Source organism: Peromyscus leucopus, chromosome 12, assembly GCF_004664715.2.
Source record: "Peromyscus leucopus breed LL Stock chromosome 12, UCI_PerLeu_2.1, whole genome shotgun sequence".
NCBI lineage: Eukaryota > Metazoa > Chordata > Mammalia > Rodentia > Cricetidae > Peromyscus > Peromyscus leucopus.
The window spans coordinates 45,360,893-45,378,843 of NC_051073.1; positions in this window are offsets into that span (position 1 = coordinate 45,360,893).

Below are 17,951 nucleotides of genomic sequence, written 5' to 3' on the forward strand. Positions count from 1 at the left end.
AAATGTTTCTATTAACACTGTTTCTTGAAATACTCCCTCCTCTAATTTAACTGTAATAGTTTCTTTTACTATCTTGCATTTTCCATTAAGAAAAAGTCATCTTCTTCATAGGTGACAAATGGATGAAATTACTACCCGAGCCACAGTGTGCTGGGTAGTAGCTAATTATGTTCTGGTGCATGTCTTTCATTAAGGCACCATTTCTTCCACCAGAACCCTCAATAAGGCAAATCTCAGAGGGCCCCTTAGGAGTCTGTGTAGGAAAAAGCAGCCTATCAGGTAGCTCTAGGCAGGCTGTAGTGCTGCAGCTAGTGAGGTGGCATTAATGAGGTTGAGTAATGCAAGCTGACAAGGTCTGATCAATGGGACTCTCTTGGGGGGGGGCAGGGTCTGACAAACACAGGCTCCATGACAAGCATGGTTTTCCAAACAATCTGGGGCTTCATTTAGTGGTTGATTGCTATGACGAAGAACTGGTACAGAAGGAGGTTTGGGATTTCATGAAGAAAATCCCCACAGCAGTTAGAAGAATGTGGATTGATGGTTTTATCAATGATGGGTTTATTGGTATTCATGCCCTTCATCCTGGTGCAGCAGTGAAATCTCTGTCTGGAGAACATTATGAAGGAATTGCTAGATGGAAAATTGTGGTAAAAAAAAAAATGATACACCTGGGCCTGACAACTTTGAGGCTGCCAAATATGTCCGGATATGTCAAAGATAAGAACTGATGCTGTCCAATGTCTTTGTTTTCTAAACTATTCTGGTACATAACAATCCTGGCTGTAACGTTTTGTATCTTCAGTTTAGAGAGTCTCCCGGTGTCTTCAAATGCTCCCTATATGAGAAGAGTAGCTTTGGGAGACAATCTAGAAAATGGAGTGCTTATTTTTTTCTTTTTCATCATACTAGGTTGAAACCAGATGTTAGACTAGAACAGTTATTTTTGTTTTACTAGATAACATAAGTATAGAAGCAGACTGAAGATGAGGTCTTTATATTCAGGCTTTTGTAGAGGTGATAGAATTTTGTTGAAGGGAATGTAGAAACATTCACATGGAATGAAATAAATGAAGAGTTATGATACAGAATTGCACCTTCAGTCTTGGTCTTCTCTTCCCAAAAACTGATAGCAAACAACCAGGGCGTGGAAGGGGGCAGCTCTTAAAAGAGCAGCTCTGTTATTTGCATGATTAGACAGCTCTTTCTGATGATGTAACTTTTGTGTTATCTGATGGTTTTCTCCTATTTATGTTAATACTGATGCTACTATTTTTTATTGCTGGGATAACAGAGGAAGACAGGTTTTCTTTCCAAAGTATCCACTTGGAGAATGAAAAGGAAAGAGAAATCTAGTTATCAAGAGACATTGTGGCCATGAAAATGGCCATTCTCATTTGTTTCAACCTGGTTCTTCACAGGCAAAAGAAGGGCTGATACAAGTGTGTCCATATTTGAACTCAGTACCCTGTCTTCAAGTCAATCCCAAACTGGAATAACACAATCTACAGAAAACACATAGCTGACACTCCATTAATTAATTCACCAATTCATTTGAAAATCAACCAATCTTATGTCTCCATCTGCCAAGTCCGTTTTACTTCAATTTTCAACATAATATCTAGAAGAAATTCTTTAAATATGAAGATTATGGTGCAGTGGTGAACTCCAGAAACTACCAATCCTCTTGTAAATTTTACAGAATTTATTTAGTTCTTGCTTTTTAAATTAAATTTATTTATTCTATGTATATATGTAATTTGTCTGCATATATTTCCTTGTTCCAGCTGCATACATGATAGACATTCTTAAATAGTTCAATATCTGTTATGCCTTCCTGTAGGATTAATTAATTAATTAATATATGTCAAGAACTCATATTAATACCCAAGCTCAAACAAACATGTATATCCCAAAGTAACCTGAACATACACAATGACTTTATCTTTATCTCTGAGAGATATGCTACATGCTATCCAAGTGTAGCTTACTAGCTTTTACATATGGAAACATGAGAACTCCATCACATAATCAACACCTTCATAAACCACTGTCTGTGGGAAATGGATTTAAACACACACACACACACACACACACACACACACACGTGCGCACACACACATACACACACAGATGCACGCACTTATGCAAACACATGTGCATACATGCACATTGTACACACAGAGAAAACACACAAACAAATATACTCACACAGGGGAACACAGGTGTGAACACATTCACACACATGCATACCCATACACATACCTCTAGTGAAATATTTTTGCAAATTTTAAAATTTTTGAATCAGAATGATTAATTTTGATAAGTGCCCACATGTTTATGGGATATTTGAAATTTTGAAGTATTTGAAGACAAAACAAAATTTGTTTGACTCTATAGAAAATCTAGAAAGTTTCCAGGTATTGACTGTCTTTCTGATCTTGCATGCAGAAGCAATCCTCAGTAAATGTGAACGAATACAGATGGATCCATTACAGAACCTCAAATCATAAAAAATAATCATTTTTCAATTCTGTCAAGAACGCTTACCTTAGACTGATTCTAGTTAATAAAAATGAACTGTATTTAAGAAAAGACATACTTGTGACCTAGTCCCAAGGAAATGTTTCTAAAGAGTTGGTTAATTTGAGATACACACTTGCAGAGTTATGTCTAAACATTGTTCACAGATGAACTTCTGGAGAAGTGATTCTGAAGAACATTTGGGGTCAATGTCTTTTCAACAGAACTGCTACAAGAGTAGGAAATTTCACAGGCCATCATTAGTGCACATACTGGACAATGCCACATATTGCTCTGTTGCTCAGTGGTTCAATTTAGAAAAAAAAAAAAAATTATTCCTCCAGTACAGGTTTTGCTGGTGAAACCTGCTCAAATAGGAACTGTGAGATCAAGGAACAAAAGCAGCCAGTGCCACTGAGATTCGATGATATGAAATGAGGCAAAATTCACCTCTACACCATTTTGGCAATTTTTACTTTAAAACAGTATCATTGTTTCTGCTATTTTGGGAGCTTTCCCCCTTTTTCATGTTAATTTGTTCTCAGTACAGATCTGACAGCAGCGGAGCGCTCATTGTGTACCCCAAGCTATCAAAAGGATGGGGAGGGTGGAAGTCTGTTCCCTGAAGCAATTTGTCTCGGAGTATAGTTGAGACTTATCTTTAATATGAATGAGGAGCTGCAGCCTCCTGAATAGGCAGATGGAGTTTTGTTTCTTCCCCCAGAGCATAAACGTGTCTGCTGCTTCTTCTTCTTTTATTTTTTTTCAAAGCACATTCATCATCTCCGTTGCTATTTTGTGTAACCTTGTTCTGCCATTCTTTCCAATTACTCTGTTTCGTTTAGCGATTCTGTGTTAGCTAATTGGCTTTGCTTAGGCCTCCTTTTCACACATTCCCATCCCATTCCACATGTAATTCATGTCCCATTAGCTCCCACTCCATTTAAACCCATATCGGGCTCAGGAGACTAGTTGGGCTGCTGGAAACAGGTGTGACTGGCCAGATGGCTGGCTTGCCAGGAGGGCAGAGAGGATCAGGCGGCTCCGCCGCCAAATTTACTCTGTCAGGCCGGGACTGCACAGGGTTAGCAGAAGGCTAACCTCTCATTTAATTGCTATTGTTTTTGTGTTATTGGTTTCACCTTAGAAAGCAAAAGCATATATCTTTCAGCATTAAAGCCAACTTAAAGAAGCAATTAACTTTCTCCAGAAACATCAGGCACAAAGCATCATAAGGTGTGCCACCAAGGCATTGTTTTTTGAAACAGGAAGTAAAACCAGTACTATAAAGTATTTGAATGCTAACTGGCTCTGAATAGCTGTTTTCAGACAGTATTTTTTTTTTCTCCTCCTTGGAGTGTCTTTTTCTGAACTCAGCATCACTCTGAACTTTACATTGCCTACTGACCTACTCTTTTTTTTTAATTCAAATTTTCATTTTTTATAATGTAATGCATGTATACAATGAAATGGGATTATATTTACCACCCTCCATCCTCATTTAATTCCCCTCTCCTCCTCCAAATTTCATGTCTTTTTCTTTGTCTTGATAACCCACTAAGTCCCTTTAAGTGTTATTCACTTGCACATGGATGTGGGGTCATCTGCTAAAGCCTGGGAAGCCTGCAAGTGGCCTCATCCTCAGAAAAGAATGATTGTCCCTCTCCCACTAACTACCCACTGCTTCAGTATGGGGTGAGGGCGACTAAGGGGACAAACTGAAACCACATGGACCTTGTCCACTGCAATTTAATGCATTTTCTAATTTTATTCTGCACAGATATTTTTCCAGAGTATTACATCCAACCACTCTCTGATAGCCCAAACACTTTTGCAAAGATGGCATTTATATATATATTTAAAATGTCACCTTCCTTTATGGTTATTGATGGGTAAAATTTAGTGTTGGCTGGCCACATGTACTCTAACCCTGACCAGCATATTCTTGTCATCTCCCTGTCGCTGTGACTTTGTTCTCTCTTGCTCTCATGCCTTGTTAGCTCCTAACTCTTCTTTGAAATTATTTCATTTTCTAAGATCTAGAGCACTACTGTTTATATTCTTAGTAGCCATAAATTAAAATAAAAGTAGCTTCTTTATTTCACTTCTCACTGTACTCTGTACACTATTATGCTGATTCATTATTTCTTGCAGCTAGAGTTGGGCTGTTTGTGGCAGATATCTGATATATATTTATTGTTAATATTCTTTATAATAAATGCTATCAATATTATTCCAGCTTAAGGTTCCTTGGTAAGAATTCCAAGATAAGAATAAGAATGATAGGATAGACATTAACGAAGGAATGGTAACATTCACAATGGACAATAGGACATCTTTATTTTCTCATTTGAAAATCTTTAAAAACATTTCTAGCTATTAATGCTGTCCAACTCTCAAATTCTATTCAAACAACAATTTAAATAGTTTCACTATAAATCACAGTCATTCTCTTTTTGTATTAGTCTTTGTTGAGTTCACTTTCTATATTACAGACTCATCAAGCAGTTAGATTGCACAAACTTTTTCCTATGAATGCTGCAATGTATGGGATAATAGGTTTAATTCCCCATAGGAGTTATGATCACCCATAACTGAGCGGAATTGCAGCTGCCCAGGCTTGCTGGGACCTTGCCACCATCATTGTAGCAAGACCTGATTTATCGCCATATGTGTCACTCCAGAATACTTGGGAGCAGAAACATTTGCATGTATGGTATTTTCTGTGTATAAACAAGAGAAAATTTACAGCGTTTCTTTAGCAACTGTTTAAAGTGTTGAACTTCAAGCACAGAGCCATCATTAACTCTATAGATGGTGCTAAAGTTTGCTGATTCTCCCAACTTGCCCCCTTCTCAAGAGATTTAGACAGTGCTGAGACATGAACATACTTGTCCTCAATATATTTTCCAAAGTGTCTAAAAAGCCTCCATAGTTTCTTCATTTTATGCATGCCAGAGACAGACGAGTTACATAACCTTCTCTGGGCTTTAAGTGGGCTTGTTTGCAATGGGTAAAGTAATGGTTCTTTTTCTGATAAGTTAGACTGAGATCTTTAACCACACCCCGGGAAGAAGTTTTGCTTTTTTGCTAACTATGGTTCATCTCAGAAATAGTATAATAAGAAGTCATTGTTGTTATTCCTCATGGTGAAATACATTCCAACATCCACTTACATTCCTTGTTCTCCTTTGTAACTGTTTTGAGAAACCGTTCACTTGTTGTCTTTTTATAGGTAGTAATTTTTGTAATAAGGAATTCTTTTTAATTTTACTCCCTGATCTGTATTAAATGTCCATATAAGCATACTTTGGAGCCATTCAGCCAATTCCTGTGAAATAAATGGAATGTATCATCACACTGAAGAACTGTAATGTTTTATTTGTACTGATACTTGTTCCATTCCTTTCCTGTTACCAGTTTTTCCACATAGAGGTCATGACAATTTTCTTAAACTTTGATAAGCTTAAAGGAATTTCTTTTCTGCAGTAGTGAAGGATTCAAGTTGTAAAGTATGCAAAGAAACATATGATAAAAGAGAAAGATGAAAGGGAGACACCAAGACAAAACAAGAAAGTCCTATGAGACCTAAGAAAAGATTAAGACAAACATTGAAAAGAAAGAACTTCTCGCTGTAACTTGGCCTCTTGAGAGAGAATAAAATGGAATATAAGAAATCATCCCTCACATTCCTCTGAATGGCCAATCTGTGTCTTATTTTATATAATGAGAGATGATTGAATCTTCATGTTTACATTGTATTGCCAGAAGAAAATCACTCTGCTGCATAAACAGGTGAAATGACAGACATCCTCTACACAGGTGCAAAGAAGCACAAACCCCAGATTTCACAACTGAGATGCCAAGTGAAGCTGTGAGGAAGAAGCAATGGGGCCGCCAGTGTTACTAGCTGACACTGAGCTCAACAACTCAAATACAGCAGAAATGAGAATTTAAAGTTTGGAACTACTAACAGATGCTGAGATGCAAGTCGGGGGCTTTAAAATAGTAGCTACCACATATTCTGTCAGACCATGCTTTGGAATACTTCTTGGGTAAGAGTGAGGATAACAGGTAAACACCCAAGCATTTAACAATGTTAAAGATTTAAAGTTGCAAAACGAGACCTTTGGAAACCCTTGTGGTAAATTATTTTATCTTTCCTATAACTTGCTGCTGCTGCTGCACACTTCTGCATATCTTTCTCGTGGTGGTAAGTTCTGTCCATATTCCTTCCGTGGACGTATTGTACCTTGTTTACTTATAAGTCCTTTCTTGAGTATGAAATGTCCCTCCTCTTGCTGAGTCCCTTACTTTCTCAAGCCCCATATTTACAAGTCTGAATGCATTTAGGATTTTATGTGTATGTGCTTGCTATTTTCTGAAAGTCAGATTTTCTTTCTAATGGACTGTTTTGTTCCTGTGCACCCCCTCTATCACACACACATACACACACACACACACACACACACACACACACACACACACGAGAAATATTTTAATTATGAGACTGCCCTAATTTTATTTTGATGCTATGATAAAATACATGATGAGAAACAACTTGTGGGGAAAGGGTTTATTACAGCTCACAACTCCAGTTATAGTCTATCTATGAGGATATGAAGACAGCAGGAACCCGAACTATCTAGTCACATCATCTTCACACTCACCAGCAGAGGGAGTGTAGGAAGAGTCTTCCTATGCTTGCAGCTGGTCTCAAATAACCACTCTTACTAGCATTTATAATGAATATTATAATGAATAGTCTTACTATTCATTATAAATGCTAAGCCCATAGCTCGGGCTTGTTACTAACTAGCTCTTACAACTTAAATTAACTCATTTCTATTGTCACTGTGCTGCCCTGAGGCTCATGGCCTTTACCTTTCTGGCCTGTCTTGCTTCCTCCTCATCTGGCTGGCAATACCTCTGCCTCTGCCCTTCTTCCTCCCAGCATATTCAGTTTGGCTCTCCTGCCTAGCCTTATCCTGCTCAGCTATTGGCCTGTCTGCTTGTTTACTAAACCAATCATAGTGGCATATATTCACAGAGTATACAAAAGGATTTTTCCACAATGAGAAAATGAGAATGAATGAATGTATACTTCCCTATTCTGATCTCACCTTTCCTCTTATAACAATCCAGGACCAAGCCCGTGGAATGTGGCTGCCCCCTCTATAGTGGATATCCCCACTCAGTTAATGTAATCGTGACATGCCATAAACTGACCTATCTACACGTTACCCTCTTTGAGACCCCATTTCCCAAGTAACTGTACATGGTTTCAATTTATAATTAAAATTAGCCATTGCTGAAATATTGCAATAGCCATGTTAAATTATTTTGTTTCTGTTAAAACACAGCTTAAAAATTGTGATAGCCCAATCTAATGCTGGGAGATCCCAAGAAGAAATTAAATATGCCAAAGAAAATAATGCATATGGATGGAGTCATTTGAGAATAAAGCTGTGGAAACGCTGGAGACATTACCGTAATTATGTTTTAAGCACTAACCTTCGATAAGTATCTACTATATTGGCCAGACTGTCTACTAGCTCTTTATCTACATCATGTTTAATTTTCAAAACATTAAAATACAAGTAATATCACTGGCTTTTTTTTACTGATTACTAATTGAATGTTAAATAATTTAAGCAATTATTCCAAGGACATACAATAAGTGAATTTTATATTTAATAATGGAACTCTGATCAAGCTGATTTCGGAAGACAATTTGTTACATATTAAATAAATTTTTCTTTACTTGGGATACCAAGATGAATTCAGTTATTTCAGTAATTATGTTATCTTAATGTATACTCAAAATATAGTACTTTTTATGTAAATTTAACATAGGTGATTTTTTACAGATAAATCAACTATAGGGATTTGATTTTAAAATGTGAATCAGCTTAAATATAAACACTGAGTAAAAGTACAGGTGACTACTAAGTAGGGTCAAGTTGGGGAAGCTAGTATGGAATGGTTGAATTTCCAGTATTCAATACTGGTTTCTTGTGCATCTCAAATAAATGGTATAGTGATTTGAGAGCTGTTCAAAACTGGTAATAGGACATGTTGCTAAGTTTACTTACTCTTGCTCTGATACTGCTTGGTTATCAAGGTACCAATCTTCATCATTTGGAATGCTTTTGTCCTTCTCCAAAGTTATCTGACCCATGTTTTTCCCTGAAATGCACTGTTTCCTGAGAAACTAACAGATTTCCACAATAATTTTTTTTGGGGGTTGGGTCCATCATAACTTCAAATACCTGTGAAAGACTTCACTAATTCTCAACATTGCTTCCCCAAAGATAAGCTTCAAGATGGGTTATGTTGGACACAGACCATAGGCAAATCACAATATGGGAATAAAAAAAACAAATGTATAGATGAATAGATTGGTGGTGGTGCTGCTGGTGGTGGTGGTGGTAGTGGTGGTGTGGAATACAGGAGACATGGTGAATGCCTTGTAGCATAAAGAAGGAGAATTATCTTACTTAGATAGGTGATGCCAAAGAAAGACTTCATTTAGAAGACTCTCTTGTCTTCAAGAAAAAGGAACAGATAATGAAGCAAATATGAAATAAAGAGCATTAAGGACAAAGGAAACAGAATGAAAAAGTCCTGGAAGTGAAAGAAAGCTTGCCATCTTTGGGGGAGAGCAAAGGTTTAATGTGATATGTAGAGATGATCCTGAACTGAGATAGAAGGAAATACACTTTCTATGCCAGGTGATGCTGTATGTCTTAAAGGATGCAGCTCTAGAGTGTGCAGATGTAATTTGAAAATTTACCCTTTGACACAAAAATAACCACTACCATGAAATGACATTCTACAGCATCATATTTAGTTAACATATAATTATTAGTATTCCCAAACTCCTCAGAAAATGCTAATTTAAAACACAGTGGATGAACTATATGGTAAAATTCCCATGTATTTATTGACTTACTTGTTTCTATAGCAAATATTCATTGAGGAATTATATCATGTCAGAATTCTGCTGGGGTCAAGATTCCATTATGAGTGAGCTCTGTATGCCAGCACACAAAGTGATACCATAACCCAAATGGTCTGTTTCAAGGGAGAAACACACAGAAGACAAATAGGAAAAATGCACTCACTGCAATCCTGGTATTTTTATAGGAATGGGCTTCATGGGTCACAGCCATCCTAGGCTGAGCTGAAGTTTCATTGTTATTTATATATTTTCAAAAATTTTAAAGCCTTAGCACTACAAAAATTACTTCACCAGGTTAGAAATTGTTTCTATTTATTTGTGGCTACTATGAGATTAAACCCAATGAACTATAAAAAAGTTCCATTTTTTTATGGTCAACCGTGACACAAGAAGTCAATATTTGGAAAAAGAATGAATTACATATTTTGGTACCATATTACATAAACTCCAAAAATGTATATTGAAATGAAAGTTATAGTTATATCAAAAAATTAAGTGTCAAGGCACAGGCAGTATATGTTCAAAGACTTAAAGAATGAGTGTAGTGTGGAGGGGGCTGATGGAAAGCTGTCAATAAAGAAGGAACTGGAATGATAATGATGGGTGGCACTGACTAGCATGGGATAAGGTGACCTACAGATGGTTAAGAAAACTAGGCATACAGACAAATAGTGGTTGTTCCACATGGTGCCTTTGGATATGGTTGAATACAATGTTTAGCACAGTCTCCAAGTAATACTATGACTATATTCTACTAAGTACTCCAAGAAACATATGCCAGGGTAGAATCAGAAAAAAAAAAGTTGTCTCTGAGGAAGATGGGGAAGGCTGGGAAGCTGTCTAATCACAATCAAAATGTCTCCCTATGAAGGGGAAAGAAAAGGAAAGAATAGAAATTTTAGATTACAGTATATCTCAAAAAAAAAATGTCAACAAGGTTGACAGGAAGCCCTTGAGCCAAATTCCTCACAGAGCAGTACTCTGTCACCAGGAACAAGCCTCTATTAGTATCTCTGCACAATTTCATCAATGGCTTGCTGCCACTGTATTTTGTGTGACCTCAGTATACACATATTGATAGACTTTAAAGCTAACATCTGGAACATCATCAATTACTGTCACTGATGAGACTGTCACATTCTTCATGGCTACCTAAGTAATCTGGAACAAGTAACTCCACTATTTATTAAAAGTAATATGAATATTTATTCCACAGAATTATTGATAATTTATTGAGCATATGTGCACAAAGCAATCAAAAATTACAGTATTGAAGTTATGGTTTTTATTACAATTACCAGTGACTTTGATAACAATGTTAAATGCATGTAAAAATAAGACTTGCTTAATCAGGTTAGGGATCTTAGAATGCTGCTAGTCTTCTTGGTAGGATAAGAAGGCACCATTGCTCATAGATTTGAAGGCTAAGCAGTAGTAAATAAAAGTTAATAGTATGTTCCAAATTGTTTTGGTGGTAATGAGTGATGGAATCCTATTGGATTATTGCCACATTTCACAAGAAATTATAGTAGGAGAGTAGCAAAAGCTCAAAACAATATCCATGATATGCTCAGGGAAAGAATTATTGTAGGGAAAGATATCTGAATACATGAGTGAAATCTGAGTTAAAAAGAAGTAACTCTTATAGGCAGGTGGGAGAGATGGCCCTGAGGTCTTCAAAGCAGGAGATCTGGTCCTGCTCCTCAGCAGCTGCAGCACTCCAGAGCATATCCCCCATACCATGCCTGGGTTATACAGTAGAGCTGACCCTGAAGGTCTAAGTGTGGGAGATCAGACCCTGAGGACACAAAAGCAGAAGAACTGGCCCCTCCACTTGCTCCTTCCTGCAGTGGGTAAACTCACCAGGGCAATGCTGAAGAGCTCACCCTGGAGGTTAGGACAAGGGAGGTTAGGAGAGGTGGGCTGACCAACCCTGTAACTACCTAGGCCCAGAACTGGAGTTATGTGTTGGCCTACCCAATATTCACCCCATCTGGGATCTGCTAGAGCATGTGAAGGAGCTGGTCCTACAGATCCAAAGCTGCAGGATCTTCACAACACAGGGCAACAGCAGGACAACCAAGAGGACTTCCAGTGTGGGCCCAGCATCAATAGTGTAGCAGAAACCAGAGGACTGAAACCAGACTAATGATTCTTTGCAATGAACACTTGCAAGTAAAGATAATTGGATAAAAGGGTTTACTGCATGACTCACTGTGCCAAACTACAGCTTCCATGATGAGACTAACTTTTTCCTTCTCTCTTTTCTTCTTTTTTCTCTTAAATTTTATTTTAATAGTGGGTGGCGTTGCAAGGGCAGAGGGTGAATACAAGGGACAGGGGAATGAAAGGGATGGAGATGCATGATATGAAAGACACAAAGAATAAATAAAAAGAAAAAAGTAACATTTCAGACTTAAAATATTTAAAGGACAAAAGCCCCTCAAGTATGTGTATTTTCAATCCCTTTAAATTTAGATGTTTTACATTTTTATATTAGAAGACTAATCACATCAAAGTTGGATTTTAGAAACCTAGGAATAAATTAAACCAACAAAAATCATCTATGGGCCTAATTGAGTAGGAAACTATATAGTGACTGATGAACTACTCATGGTCACCAGGAAAGTGAACACAGGATACAAGGAAGGAAAAGTAACCAGGGCTTCCTATATTCCAGAATTCAAAGAGCATTGAAAGTTACCAAAAATTAAAGAGAAACAAAATACTAAATTCACAAATAACCATAGGAAGCAAGTAGTGGATATTGGCAAGGAAATATCTCAAGAAAAATTTGGACATTGGCACTTTAATTGAAGAAAAAAACACATTTACCCAGAAAAAGTTATTTTTAAGAGAAATGAATCTGATACAAAGAATTCTGTGTGTAGAAGATAAACAGTTCCATGGAAGCTACAAGCACAAAGATACAAATATCCCCCAAGATTTCTGAAAGAAAATAAAACAATAGTGGTAACACAGCAAGATTCTGAGTGAATTATTTGGTAGGCCATGGAGGTCACTGCTTGCTCACCTCTAAGCATATATTCCAGTAGAAGGAATGAAATCGATGCAACAAATTATGCTCAAACATATCACAAGGGCACTTGCTCAGCTATGTTCATATCAGCATTGTTTGTAATAGCCAAAACCTGGAAACAACCTAGATACCCTTCAACTGAAGAATGGATAAATAAAATGTGGTACATATACACAATGGAATACTACTCAGCAGAGAAAAACAATGACATCATGAGGTTTGCAGGCAAATGGATGGATCTAGAAAAAATCATCCTGAGTGAGGTAACCCAGACTCAGAATGACAAACATGGTATATACTCACTCATAGAAGGATACTAGATGTGGAACAGGGATGACTGGACTGCTACTCACAACACCAGGGAGGCTACCTGGAAAACAGGACCCCAAGAAAGACACAAGGATGGCCCAATGACAGAGAAATGGATGAGATCTACATGAACAGCCTGGATGTGAGTGCGGGTAATGAAGGGCGAGGGTTGAGGGAAAGAGAGCTTAGGGGAGCAGGAGATCGCAGCTGGATCAAGAACAGAGAAGGAGAACAAGAAATAAGAGACCATGATAAATGAAGACCACATGAGAATAGGAAGAAGTAAAGTGCTAGAGAGGTCCACAGAAATCCACAAAGATACCCCCACAATAGACTACTTGCAGTGGGTGAGAGAAAGGCCGAACTGACCTACTCTGGTAATAGGATGGCCAAACACCCTAATTGTCATGCTAGAAACCCCATCCAATGACTGAGGGAACTGGATGCACCAGGCCCCAGGTGGAACTCCAGGAGTCCAATTGGTGAGAAAGAGGAGGGTTTATATGAGCGAGAATTGTTGAGACCAAGATTGGAAAAAGCACAGGGACAAATAGCCAAATGAATGGAAACACATGAACTATGAACCAATAGCTGAGGAGCCCCCAACTGGATTAGGCCCTCTGAATAATTGAGACAGTTGATTAGCTTGATCTGTTTGAGAGGCAGCCAGGCAGTGGGACTGGGTCCTGTGCTCATTGCATGAGTTGGCTGTTTCAAACCTGGGGCTTATACAGGGACACTTGGCTCAGCCTGGGAGGAGGGGACTGGACCTGCCTGGACTGAATCTACCAGGTTGAACTCAATCCTCAGGGGAGTCTTTGCCTTGCAGGAGATGGGAATGTGGGGTGGGCTGAGGGGAAGGCGTGGGGGGGTGGGAGTGGGGAGAACAAGGGAATCCGTGGCTGATATGTAAAATTAAATTAAATTATAAAATACAAAAATAAAAGATATTGAAGGACTTACCAAAGTCTTAGAGCAGATGGAGTAATGAATGTACTTAGAGCATAAGCAACTGGTTAGCCTTGGCTAACAGAATATTTCTCCCTGAAATGTAAAATTGATAAAGAAATAAAAATATTTCAGTCATGAAAGGGATGGAAAGTGAATATTTTCATGTAAAACATCTCAGTAGATCAGAGAGCATTATCATCATCCCTTTTTTAACCCGTTACATAGTTTTCTTCACTTGCTGAGTTCCATTGTCAGACAATCTATGGTGGTCACATTGAACCTCTGGGGTTCTTAAGATGCCTGGAAGATGTTCTACTTATTCCTAACAGCATTAATGAAATTATTCCATTAAGATACAATTTAGGTTAATATTTTATTGAACTAATTTATTTAGATTGAGCCTGATTGCTTAGATATCATGATAATCACCCTGGAAACATTTGAATAAAAACCCAATTAATTTAATGAATTCTTTATTTACTTTTGCATTCTAGATGTAATGAAGAAATCAGTTTGATCCATTAATAGCTCCTTACCAGCTCAGATTATCAAATGAAGATAAAGACAGAAACAAGAATGTCACCTTTATATTCTTTTCTTGGAAAAGTATTCTGAAAACAATGAGATAACGCACTTTCGCAAACTTTAGAATGAAGATAATGAGTGACAGCACAATACTTAGTGTACATTTGAGTTAATTATTACTATGAATTGAGATTACAACTTAAAATGGCTTGTTTTGTTGTTCTCTATTCATTAATGGATTTTGTTATGAATTAAATTGCTTAACTTACCCAAGAGCTGTAGATATGAAAAACAGCTGTCCACAAATTTGTACATTAATCATGGATTTCAAGTAGAAATATGCAAAAGCATCTCTGTATTAAAGACGTATGAGGATAAAGATGTCTGTATTCTTTGTTCAAGCTAAGACCCAAGTAAGATTAAATTCAACTAACAAAAATCCAGTCAGCTTGAAAAGGCTGATAATTTTTATACTTATGACCTTCATCTTTAAATGATACAGCACACATTCCCAGACTAAGAGCACATCCTAGTGCTCTGGCATATAGTAAAACATCACAACATATTTGAAAAGTTGAAGACTTTTTAACTTATTTTGAAATTCACAAGTTCCTGAAGTTTCAAATGCTGCTGCCGTTTGGTAAGTTAAGTAAGGAATATTTAAATGCCATGGGGGTTTCACACAGGCTCCCCCCTTTATCATCCCTTCCTTCCTTCCTTCCTTCCTTCCTTCCTTCCTTCCTTCCTTCCTTCCTTCCTTCCTTCTCTCCTTCCCTCCCTTCCTCTATCCCTCCCTTCTTTCCACCTTCCCTCTTGCCTGGTAACCCACAATGTAAATTTACATACAGGAAGTCACAAGGGCAGCTCAGGGTAAATGCAGTGGCCCCAATCTATGGGGGCAATGCTAGAGACTGCCTTCTAATGGAATTCATATTCATCATGAAAGAGACAAATAACATAGATACTTTATCTGCTTCATTACATTTCTGCAAGTTTCTGCCAATATTTAGAACAACTTTCCCTCATTCTTATGGGAGATATCTTAGAGAAGACAAACAAGAAGTCATCTAATTATAACAGGCAAGTGAGGCATGGGGAAGCTGGATTCTGAATCATCAGTTTGCTATACCATAAAGCTTCTTGGCAGAGAGAGAAAGAGATGTTTCATCTGATTTCTCTTTCTGATTTTGTTTCATTGCAGCACTCATGCAAATCCCCAAAGGAAAAGGAAAATTCATCTCCAACAGCACCTCATGGCCAACAGTGTCTCATTGAGAAGCTAATTTTATAGCTGAAATTAGGAACAACCAGGCATATAATTACACAGTGGCTACTATTTATTTTTCTTTTTGTTTTATTATTAAGAAATTTTCTATTCACTTTATATACCAACCACAGATCCCCCGCCCCGTCTTCCTGCCCCCCCAGCCTCCCCCCAACCCAACCCCCATTCCTACCTCCCCCAAGACAAGGTCTCCCATGGGGAGTGAGCAGAGCCTGGCACACTCAGCTGAGGCAGGTCCAAGGCCCTCCCCCCTGCACCAAGGCTGTGCTAGGTGGCATTGGGCTCCAAAGAGCCCGCCCATGCACCAGGGATAGATCCTGATCCCCCTTCCTGCCCCCCCAAACAGTTCAAGATAAACAACTGTCTCGTGTTTCCAGAGGGCCTAGTCCAGTCCTATCTATAGAGGCTCTACAACTATTGGTCTACAGTTCATGGGTTTTCACTAGTGTGGCTGGTTGTCTCTGCACATTTTCCCATCATGATCTTGATGTCCCTTGCTTATAGAATTGCTCCTTTCTCATTGATTGGACTGCTTGAGCTCAGTCTGGCACCCGGCCATGGATCTCTGCATCTGCTTCCATCAGTTACTGGATGAGAGCTCTATGATGACAGGGTATTCACGAATCTGGTCACCAGAGTAGACCAGTCCAGGCACACTCTCGACCATTGCCATTAGTCCAAGGTAGGGTCATCCTTGTGTATTCTCCAGCACCCAGCCTCTTCCTATTTCCAGGATGTCTTCCTTTATCATGGTATCTCTTTCCTTGCTCTCATATATAATATGCATTTTGTGAGTATTTTGTGCACATAACACACAGACATGCATGCACAAACACACTCCTGAACTTTACTTTAGCCAACTTTTTGTCATTAATTTTATTTATTTATTACAGATTTCATAACCAAGAACCAGTTGTTAACTATCTGCAATATTTATTTATTCAACAATCCTCTGGAGAAAGTGAATTAATAAAGTTGTTTTTGAATTATGCTCCTTTTCTATAATCTATTGATAAAGAAAAAAGAGAAAACCACACTATCCTGCATGACCTCTTTATGGTTCTATTCCTAGAGTTGCTAGGACACTCTTAAGAAAACATTGGCCAATTAAAAATAAATTGTTTATAGTTTTGTTTCTGGCTTTCACATGGTTTGTGAATTACCTGCTTTGTCTGGCCTCTCAAAGCAGAAACTCAACTATAACAGAGTGAGTGCTGAGAAATACTGTTAACAAGATACAGATATATGAGCCAGTATGTGTAAGTATATATGCAAGAAAGGCCACCAGACAGCCTTTCTTCACCTTGGGAAATTATTTATGGAAAAGATACAGAAGTATGGCATGCCCAAAGTGGCTGCAAACTTATGATCACAGATGCATCCTTATTGTGACGCGAATCTCTGTCACCTTTCTTTGTCTTTCTCATTCTGTTGTCCTCTTAGGATACTTTCTTTTGTTTAGGTTTCTCTAAAATGTGTTTCTCTCCTGAGTATTTGTTCTGTTGGTTTTCCCTACCGCATCTTCTCTGCAACGATGTTCTTCCTCATTTTATTCAGACATACTATTATTTCTTCACTAGTTTATTTTTTCTTCTGAGCCTAAGTAAATACTTATTAGTATTTTTCTTTTGTCAAAAAGATAAGTGATTTGTATTCAACTGAATAAAAAAGAGAAGAGAAAAGGAAAAACACAGAAAGAGGATATATGTAAAGGTCATTTATTGTGTATTTAGCTTCCACTCTACAAGGACCGAGGTAATAAAATTTGAATCTTCTGTTGGAAAAATGAGATACCAATTTTCAGCCCAGCCTACATGTGTTAGAGGTTCCTTCTGTGCATACATTTTCCATGTTATTTGGTTCTAAGTTCTATTATGAAGGAGTTTTGCACTCTAAATTATGGTTCTTAATCAACTAGCTTTAGGTTTGTGAGTCTTAACTTATTATATACTCTATTAGATTTGTGTCTAATTGTTAGCAACAGAAAGGCAAAGCATTTAGTAAGAGATATGGGCGGCTGTTTTCCTAGAAGAGAGCAAACAGCTACAAGAAACCAAACGTATGATAGTCTTACAATTCTGAGGAATCACATTCTGTTAACATCCTTGAAGAGCTTGAAATTCCACACTTATTTTCATGTAAGATGATATTGGGATGATGTCTGTTTGCATCTGTGATTCACCCTGGGAAATCCTAAACAGTGACATTAACTATATCATACTCAGATTTCTGACCCATAAAAAAGCCAAGATAATCATTTTATCTTGCTTTACTATTCTAATTTTGTGGTAATTTATGGTGACTTGTTAAGAAATGGTATTTTTTTTTATATAGACTACAGCAAAGCATATATC